The 10,614-nt window shown below is 41.8% G+C and overlaps 1 long non-coding RNA gene across 1 annotated transcript; it reads right to left on the bottom strand.

Moving 5' to 3' along the window:
- Positions 1-1,846: 1,846 nt before the first annotated feature.
- On the bottom strand, positions 1,847-2,373 carry LOC127783008 (uncharacterized). Its single transcript, XR_008019245.1, has 2 exons — positions 2,183-2,373; positions 1,847-2,109 (listed from the first exon to the last, which is right to left on the bottom strand). It is a non-coding gene; the product is annotated as an uncharacterized LOC127783008 (long non-coding RNA).
- Positions 2,374-10,614: the final 8,241 nt, after the last annotated feature.

Here is a 10,614-nt window from a genome sequence, read left to right as displayed (position 1 = left end):
AGAGGATTGGCTTGCCCAGACATCATAGTATACGCGCGTTACAATTGCTGCAATCACACAGTAATATTTCTTCTACAATTGATGAATTTTGCATTTGTGCTTAGAAACATCTTGGCAAGCTGAATCACTGCAGCTAGGAGCACATTGACAAATATTAGCTGGCTGAATTCAAATGGATGAGGGCGCAGAGACTGGAGATAGAACCTGCAATGTCTGGTGGTGGAGCTCTCACTCACACTCTCACGGCCGCGCCGTCGAGTGCCAGACTGCCAGCTAGCCGGCTTCACCGTTGATCCATGGAGACCACAAGAACCATATGCATGCGTGTTCTTGTCCGCAGAAGCTGGAGTCCTAGGTTCAAACTGATCCAAACTATGGAGGAAATTAAGAAACAAGAAATTAGCGAAATATCCTGGAAATTTGAATCGAAATATTTGGAAAAAAAAAAAGGGAAAAATTGGGCAAAACTGCATGGTGGAGCACCTGACCACCACACCACTGCTCGCGTCGCGTCGCTGAGGACGCCGCCGCCGCCGCCTTCGCGCGTCGCCGCCCGCGCTCATGCCATTTACACCACCGGGAGGATGGGGAGGCTGCTGTTCCAAGATTAGCTTCCCCCGCAAGCTAGTGGAGCTAGCTAGCTACAACCAAGCAAGCCTCGGAGGACGAGGCGGAGGCGGAGGCGCGCGGCGGCCCCAGCCCCGGCGGCGACGGCGGCGAGGTGGGTGGGTGGGTGGGTGGGTGCGGCCACGACGAGGGTTTGGGAATTTGGATGGGTGGGGGAGGCATGGCATGATGTGCTAGCTGGACTCTCTCTCTCCCTCTCTCTCTCTCTCTCTCTCGCCAATAAGACAAAACAACCCATGAAAAAAAAAAAGAAAAGCAAGCAATGCAAAAAAGAAGAAGAAGAAGGCAGCCGTGGTGGCCGTGAGCCCATGCCTCTCCTCGGCTCCTCCCCGACGCCGCCGCCGCCTCTTCCCCACCGCGCGTGAGGAAGACGACCACCTCACCGTCCATCCACTCACACCAAAGCACTTGTACTCCCATTTCTCAACCGCTTCTTCTTCTTCTTCTTCTTCTTCTTCTTCTTCTTCTTCTAAAACCCTCTTAAACCCTCTCCATAGCATATCGCTTTACATCAATGGCGCCCAAGAGGAGGAAAGAGGCATCCACCTCCACCACTATCTCTCCCCCTCTACCCGTACGTTCTTCTTCCTCTCAATAAATTTCTCAACCGATCGATCGCAATTTCTCGGATTTTTTTTTTACTTGTAAAGTAATCGATCGGTGTGTATCTCTTATCTCATCATCTTTTTCTTGCATTGAACAGCCCGGCCATTCATCAATCTTCTACCTGGAGTTAAGCAATCTCGCCACAAGCTATGGACAGCTGATGTCCGCGATTTCATCTGAGGCTGAGGTTATCATAACTCTGGAATCGCCCTCCAACAGCAAAGGGGTAAAGCAGTTTTGCAAGATATCCGACAAGCTGTACACTCCGAGCGGTGGAACATTCCTAGTGCAGATCACACCAGATAACTCAAGTCCTTTGGAAGATCGGCTCACTCTGCTATTCAGATGGAAAGACCTATATTTCGAAGCATTTCATAGCAAAGGCATACAAGAGTTACTTATACCATTAATTAGTTTGCTTCCATATGCATGCATTCAAGTTGATCTTACTAAGAGGCTTGAAATTTTTACTCTGTATGCTCAAGAATTAATCGATTGGTCATCATCAACTGTGTTGTAAAATTATCTCGCCCTCATACATATATGTACATGTTTTTTTTCGTGAACGTGCAAAACGTCATTCTATTTAGACGAAAGTAAGTCTGTAAACATGTTCTTGCTCACATTCGATTTTAGAGTGCTAATTATATCACATTCCCTTGATCTCTTTTTCTGAACAATCAGGGAAATGGTACAGGATGGGGGATGCTGAGGAGACTCTCCCTCCAAGATCCCAGCTGAATTATCCCATGAAGGAGCATCAGGGAATTGTGAAGATCCCGTTTGAAACCACATATGCGAGTGTTCTTGGGAAGAAGTCGTTTCAATGTGCCCCGATGGGTCCGGGTAGTTTCCACGCACCGCTGCTACAAGACTCTGATGACATCCGGAGAGGTTCATAAAGATTCATTGAAGCAACTTCTGGGAGATGGTTTCCCACTCGCTTTACCTGTGATGGGTATCTCTGAGCCCCTAAGGTTTCCCCTTTACCAGGAGTGGCTTCAGAATGTGTTGATCTTAGCTGGTGCCTCTGATGGAGATCAGCTTGATCGCGATCCATTGGACAACATGTTCGATAAGGTAGTTCCAGCCGAGCACTCCGACAAGTTCAACGCGTGGGGGACAATTTCTGATTGCATGTATGAGAAAAGGGGTTTCAAGGAGCTAACATTCGAGGCGACAGCGAAGATGATTGGGATCATCAAGAGGAGCACAACATTTCCTTTGCCAAAACCAGAGCCTCAGTACCGGAGGAAGGGAAGCAGTTCATCTTCTAAAGGAAAAGAGATTTGACAACGGGCTGTCAAGATCGATAGAGGCTGAACAGTAACTATTAGATCGTCTGCTAGATACTAGTACTACATATAACTATAGCGATGCAAAAAAACCCTCACTTCTGTCATTCTGTTTTGTTTGTGTCATTGTTCATATCGTCCTCTTACAACTACTGGATTCAGAACTAGTGGCGGGTGTGTGCATGTGTAGCGGCCTTACAAACATGAGTAACTGTAGGTGAAACAGTCAGTAGCTAGTATGCATGAATGATCAATCGCGCGCTTGATTAATGATGTGATGATATGATGATCAATTTCGGATGCACTATATATATAGCTGCAATTCATTGGTTTATCTAGTGCATATAAATTGATTGGTTAATTTGACAAGCTAGCTAGGTTAATATGATTGGATATATACTATCTCCGTTTCAGGTTATAAGACTTTCTAGCATTGTTCATATTCATATAGATGTTAATGAATCTAAATACACATATATGTCTTGATTCATTAACATATATATATATATGAATGTGGACAATACTAGAAAGTCTTATAATATGAAACGGAGGAAGTACCATATATAAGGGTGATCCCTTATATATGGTTTCTAATCCTTCGAGAGGGTGATCCCTTATATATGGTTTCTAATCCTTCGAGAGGGTGATCCCTCTCCTACACCTTTTTCTCTCAAATTCAACACAAAATAGCTATGGATATTTCTAAAAGTTTTTTAACAATGTAGAGTATAGTGGCATTTATCACTCCACCAAAAAAAATCAAGTTCAAACACAATCTACACATTGAGGGGGGGGGAAAAGAGACTTGAGTGTGAATAGCACCTATACTCGATCATACGTCGGGTTTGCTTTTTCTCAACGTATGATTTTGGTAATTTAGAATTGAGATTTTGTGAAGTGGTCCTATATGTATGTCGTATGAGTGTTATCAATCTTAGAACTTTTTCATAATTATTTAGATGATGTTTAAATAAACGACAGGTCCTCGATGGATTAAAATAGTTTGATATATATTATCTATGTTCGTGTACGTGGCGCGTGCATCCTCTAGCTAATTAAGATGAATTCATTAATATAATTCCATATTTGCAATCCTAAGCTATAGGGTTGCATGCTCTTGTGTACGTGCATCTTCGATCCCATGCATCCAGCTGGGCCACAAGGCCCACACAACATGCATGCAAGTGCATAGTTTAGCTGCTTAGTTATTGTGAGGCAGCCAGAAACAAGTGCAACGGCCACCGGTGTAGAAGCATAAGCAAGTTCAATATATATACTCTCTCCATCGTGTAATATAAGAGATCTTAGATACTTAAGATATCAAGGAGAAAAAAAAGGACTTGGTATTTTTCTAAAGTTACAGTGAGAAATGTATGAAGCGGGAATGTGATTGGGGATAAGTCAAGAAGAAATTTAAATGAGAGATAATAATTAGAGGAAAAAGTAGTACTCCTTCCATTTTATATTATAAGTCATTTTAATTTTTTAAGTTAAAACTTCTCAAGTTTATAAAAAAATAGCAATATTTTTATCAAAAACAAACATATTATTAAAATATATTAAATATTAGTTTGAATAAAACTAATTTCGTGTTATAAATGTTGTTAAATTTATCTATAAATTTAGTCAAACTTACAAAAGTTTAATTAAGAAAAAAGTCAAAACAACTTATAATATGAAACAGGCGGAAGTACTGTAGAATCCTTTATTTTTTTTCTATCTATATATGTACATAAACGCTTGTGCGCACATTGGATGAGTCGATGTCTTCTTTAAATACTTTTTATTTTACTAACATAAAAACTAAAAAAATGTCATATTGTAACACGACAATATAGCTTACGAGGGGATCGCTAATTCACATATGGGTGTGACGAACGTGGGTCACGACGCGTCTAACCGATTCGGCTTTAGCTTTACCCCGTTGACGCCAAGGAGTCAAACGACGATTCAGAAAGTGCTCTAGGTCTTGTAAACTTTTAACTTGTGCAACAAACTTTCATTAAAAATATATGGAACTTTCATTTCAGATCACAAACCTTTCAATTGAAGTTTAAAACTTTATCTCAAAATCATGAAACTTCCAATTGAAAGATCTGCAACTTTTATCTCAAAATCACAAAATCTTTCAACTCAAATATGAAACTCTCGTATGAAAAAATCGCAAAAAACTTTCAGGCTCAACTTCTGAAGTTAAATTTTTTGAGTTGGAGCTCTACCAACGGATCTTTATAAAACAAAATTTATGTTAAAACTTAATTTTAGAGTTGATTTTGTAGGTTTTTTTCATCGTAGTTTATTTTACAACATTTGTTTTTAAGCGTTAAGAACATATATATAAAAGTTGTACCCATAAATAATAATTTTGTTGTTGCTAATAAACCAATAAACATAAGCATACGAAAAAATGAAGCTGTAAAACTTACACCCTTACGCTTGATCCTCCTTCGGATCATGCGAATATGCGATCTGCTCGATTTTCCGCGCATGCTGGGCTTGTTGGGCCTGTCTGCATGCAGAGCCAAGAACAAGGAATACTATTGAGTAATTATTTAACCAAAAGCCACTATATAAATGTTACTAATTACCAGTTCGTGCTTTTGCTCCTTCAATTCTATACTCCAATAAAATTCAGTTGCGCGGGATGACCTTCAGGAATAACAACCATGCATATATAGATTAATCAGCTTGTTTAATTAACAATAGACTGCATTGTTCCAGGAGTAACTCTTAATGCATGATGCCATACATGCTCTAATTAATTATGATCGCGAGAGCTAGGGTTAAATTGATATGCCAGAAGTCTGTAATCAGCCACAATATGTGGTGACAACATTTTAGCAAATCTGAACCGGAAATGGTTCAAAGAGCAAAATTTCACCTGCCGACCAAAGGCGTCTGATTAACTAAAAAAGTTGTTTTCTCCTAAAAAATTATGGTGGTATTTATTGAATGTGGAAAGTTTTAGAGTGCCATGTATTTGTCCATTAAAATTACCAGCTTAACAAAAATTATAATGATTTCCCCCTTGCAACGTATTTTAGATTTTCTTTTCTTCATTTCTAATCAACACTGGTTTCTCATTGCTATGCACTTGTTCAACGATACTCCTACAATATTTATAGTCGAATTGTTCACATTTAGCATCAAGCTTTTATCTCAGTTTGTCATTTAGACAGCAATTTATTAAGATAAATCCGATTAAGCTCCTGGTATGTATCACTTGAACTATGGTCCCACTCCCATGCTTACCCCAGATTTTCGAAGTCTGAACTCTCGGAGTTGTAGCAGTAGGTAGTACTAGTATTTACACTCAAATTTGATTGGTGGACAACCCATCTTTAACCACGGGTCACAACCCTTAGTAGTCCCGGTTTTGCAACCGGGATAATCCCGGGTAAAATAATTGGGACTAAAGATCCATCTTTAGACACCTCAAAGTTGTATATTATCACCAAAAATTTGGCATCTCCTCTCAAACTCAAGAATTTTTGAAGCATGTCTCGGGCTAGCTGGAGGAGGAGGAAGATATATATGGATATGAATTTTAGTCCCGGTTGGTAGGTTGGTGTTATCAAACGGATCTAAAAATCGACACGATCTTTAGTCTGGTTGGTAACCCCCGAGCCCTGACACGGTCTGACACAAACAACAGGGACTAAAGATCCCCCAAGCCCTGACCCGGTTTTTCGAGCAACCAGGACTATTGTGGAAATCGGCCGACCCAGTATAGATCACTTCTCTAGTAGTGTTTGGCACCTAGATTCGAATTAGAAAAATATTGTAAAAATTTAGAAGGCGCCAAGTTTCCTTCATGGAGTCCGTCTAACCGACGCCTATGGGCCAGTCTGACTGGCATGTTGGGTCGGTCTAACCGGCGGCATGTGGCTGGTCGACTAGTAGAGTCCGACTCCAAAGCGAATTTCGTCGGGTCTTGAGTTTCCTTACTCGGAAAGGTATGTTTTGGGTTTCCATCGGTTTCAACCCCAAGTTAGATATGGAGGAGGACCTGTAGAAGGCAAGCCCAACCACTTTATAAGGGCCAAGGCCGGTTCGATTCAAAGAACCCCGACAATCTATCTACGCAATCGAATCGTTCTTTTACATTTACTTTTCAGTCATGTTTTCTACATTACTCTATTTTCATCCATCTTTATCAGTTTGCGCCGTAAACCGTTCTTCTTCGCTGCGAGAGTACGATTAACCCTTTGTAGGTTTGTCCCGTAAACCTTCCGTTTGCCCACGAGACGGATAGTTATCCTCGTAGCGATATAAATCGGCCTAGAGGTTGATTTTGATCTCTAAATCGACTCTTCTAGCTAGTTCAGCCATTGTCTATAAAACTCATCTTGATTTGGCCCTTTCACTAGATTGGGATGGTTGGCGACTCTATATCACCATAAGGTGTTTAGTAGTCAATCGTGTTTTGCAGCTTTACCAGAAAAGTTGCCAACAAGTAGATGTTAGTTTCAGTTCCTGTAAGAACAATATAATTAAAAATATGTGAAAAAGATACTCATGCTACTTCTTGGTACACCCTCCTCCAGTTTTATAATCATTTTACAATTTAGCTTGGAGGTTAAAAGGTATTTTTCCTTCATCAGTTTGATCATGCAAGTTTCCATGCACGAGTGCTACTTCTACATGAGGTTGACTGGCAATTTGTCAACAGAAAATGGCATGCATTCTGATGTGACTCCAAAAGGTTGGTATGATTATTTTACTTTGGAACTTGCCTGTCCTAATTAATACTAGAAAAACGATTCTAGTTGTTCCATCACATTGATAAAGTGACGAGAAAAATCAATCATGAAACAGAAAAGTAGGCTTACAGAAGTTGTTCTTTCTTTGTTTTACATGCGCAAAAAACTCAATCCTATACTTTGTTTTCCATGCGCGCTCTTAGTTTTTACAAAAATTAAGAGTGTGATTTCTTACTACTATGCATTTCTAACTTATAAATGGTGTTTTATAAAAAATATATATAGAAAAGTTGTTTTAAAAAATTATATTAACCTATTTTTCATTTGATTAATCATACGCTAACGAGTCTCTCTGTTTTGCGTGCGTGGGATTAGTTACCAACCATGGGTGCAGAACACAGCCTTAGCTATCTATAAATACGAAAAGAGGTATAATAATGATGCGTAACAAACATTCTTGAGAGTTTTTATTTAAGTGGTCTCGTTTGCCAATTCATGATGTCAAATTGACCTTGCTGGTTGAGAAGATTTGTGGATGAAGGTTGCTACAATATTAGATTATTTATTTTCGTCTTGAAGAACTTATTGTTGTATTTTTAGAGGGAACTTATATTATATTACTTCGTATTTCAGGTACATGTCTACATATATATGCAAACATGCCATTTAGTTATATGCAAACATGCCGTTTAGTTTCCTCTTTCTCCCATGCATTGTTCATGTGATGCATCAGTACGATGATCAACTACAACAAGATGTCCACTGCCTTCTGCCTTTGTTCTGAAAAGTACATTTGGATGTGCCTAGCCTTACCAAACAACAAACTAGTTTAATTAACCATAGCACTGAGCTTAAGTATCCATCCGTATATGATTAGCTTAATTTCTGACTGCGGTGCAGCCACCTCATTTTCAACCGTCGAAAACCGCTACAAAATATTTTGAATGTTACTTTCTCCGGATTTTAATAAATGACATAATTTATTTTTATATATGATTGGTCGTTCATATTAATTCAAACAATTATGAAAATATAAAAAATGTAAATCATGTTTAAAGTTCCTTTAATTGATAAAAACAAACCAACAAATAATAATTTCTTAACTTTTTAATAAGACAAGTGATCAAATGTATATTTATTTGAAAGTCAGTGTCCTTATATATTAAAAAAAGGGAAGTATTAAACAGTAATATGAAAAATTATAAATCATCCATAAAGTGACTTTAATGATAAAATGAACCATAATAAAACAAATGATAATAACATAATTTTTTAATAAGACGAATAGTTTTTAAAGATCAGTGTCATCGTCCATTAAAAAGGTAAGCTTTAAACAATAATCTTCCGTGCTAATATGTGGAATTCTGACTTCTCCCAACTTTAGAATAGTACACCTTAATGCATTTACATAAAAAAATATAAAATCATAAAAAAAATATGTGAAACCAAGCATACATGTAAAATTAATATAAGTTTGAACCTCAAATTGTCTACTTTGTATTATTCCTACAGCTAATATATTACTCTCCTTTGATCGGTCTCTAATATCATGCAGCATTTATAAAACCAACTAAAACCACTTGGTTTTTGTGGTTCAGTCATTTCGCTCCGGCTCAAGTTCACAAACCACGCAATCGAACTGGGTTTTTTTTTTCTTTCGACAAAATTTGTTCGAGCCCCACTGGTTCTCATGAAAAGCGATGAAAACCACTCAAAAGCGTATTCAGTTGGTGGACGGTTTTATAAATCCTGATATCATGCATCATATATTCATGAGAGGAGGGAGGAAGTGTATATAAATATTGGTCATTATAGGTCCGTTCTTTTCTTATTAAGATATAGATTTTCCTTGGTTTTCATTAGCATTTCTTCAAATCGTCAAACGGTACGTTTCGTAAAAACTTTATATAATATAGAAATTGCTCGAGCCGAAGATACCTGCTACCTGCTAGTAAAATAATTTGGCTGACGTCCCCAGGGGACGAAACCCTAGCCGCCGCCGCCGCCCCTCCTCCTCCCTCCTCCGTGCTTCGCCGCCGCCGGAGCTAGTCGCCGGCAAAGCCGGGCGACACACTGGGATGGCGGTGGCGGGGCCATCCTCCTCGGCTTCACCTCGCCCCGGCGCGGGCGTGGCGAGGCGAGGTCGTGGCGACGGGGACGGCGCGGCGGTGGGGCTCTCCTCGGCTCTAGCGACGGGCGACGGCGTCGCCAGATCCGGTCACCTCGCTTTTGGCCGGGGTGACCGGCGAGGGCTCGGTCGACGCCGGCGCCGCTCCGCGGACCTGGCAGGGGGTGGCTAGCGGCGGCGATGGTGGCGGATGTGGCGGCGACGAAGTTGGCGACGGCGGCGGACTGCGGCGCGTGCCGTGACGCCGGCCCTCATCAAGAACCTCGCCGCCACGAGGGAGGCGCGGCGCCCTCGTCAATGCTCCGGCTGTGCGTGCCCGTGACGCCTTCCTCCATGATGCCGGCGACCCGCGCTTCGCGCTGCACCTCCGATCCGTGCCACCCCGGCCGGATCTGGACGGCTGGCGTCTGGCGGCGCTGGCTAGCGACGGTGGTAGCTGACGGTGGCAGCTGGACGGGGGTGGCCGTGGTGGTGGCCGTGGCGGTGGCGATGGTGGCTGACGGTGGCGGCTGGCGATAGTGCTGGCTATGGCGGTGGCGGTGGCGGCTGTCGACGGTGGTACCTATGGCGGCGATGGTTGAAGGCCATCATCCAGCTGTCGGTGCGTCGTCGGCGACGGCGGTATGTGGAGGCGGGGAAGGAGGAGTCCGGGTGCGGGCGTGCCGTCGACGGCGGGAAGAACTGTGGGCGGTGGCCTTGGCCGAATCGCTGAAGGGACAATGTTGTTGACCGACGACGATCCTTCTTGTGCGGATTGGTGGTGTGGGTTTGGACAGGGAATCGCGGGCGAAAGCCTTGCCGAGCCATTTGGCCGGTTGACAACGGCGACGCCGTTTGGCGTCGTTCCCCTCCTTGGAGGCGTTGTTTTAGCATACCCCTCTCCTTTCCCTACCATATTCTCCGGGTGAAAACCTTGCTTCGGTTCCGAACGAGCGGTAGCGGCGATCCACGTCGCATCCTCCTTGGGGGCACCGTTTTGGAGAAACCTCTTCGTGCAAGGTTATTGTCAATGGTGTATGCATTGGCTTCGAACTTCAGTGCTAGGATTTGATGAGGCCTTCTAGCTCCACATTTTGTTTTGCTTTTCTCAGTTTGGGTCCTCTCTTCTCTTGTTTGGTGTGTTCAATTTGTCTTGAACTACACTCTCTTCTGGAGTGGATCTTTGTTATAATTGGCTGTAGTTCTTTTTGAGCAAAGGCCAGGATATTATATTCCATTATCTAAAAAAAATAGAAATTGCTCTAAAATAATAAAT

The sequence above is a fragment of the Oryza glaberrima genome, chromosome 8 (genome assembly GCF_000147395.1).
Source record: "Oryza glaberrima chromosome 8, OglaRS2, whole genome shotgun sequence".
Taxonomy (NCBI): Eukaryota; Viridiplantae; Streptophyta; class Magnoliopsida; order Poales; family Poaceae; genus Oryza; species Oryza glaberrima.
Note: the sequence above shows the minus strand (reverse complement) of the source record. Positions and strands in the feature narration are given on the sequence as shown.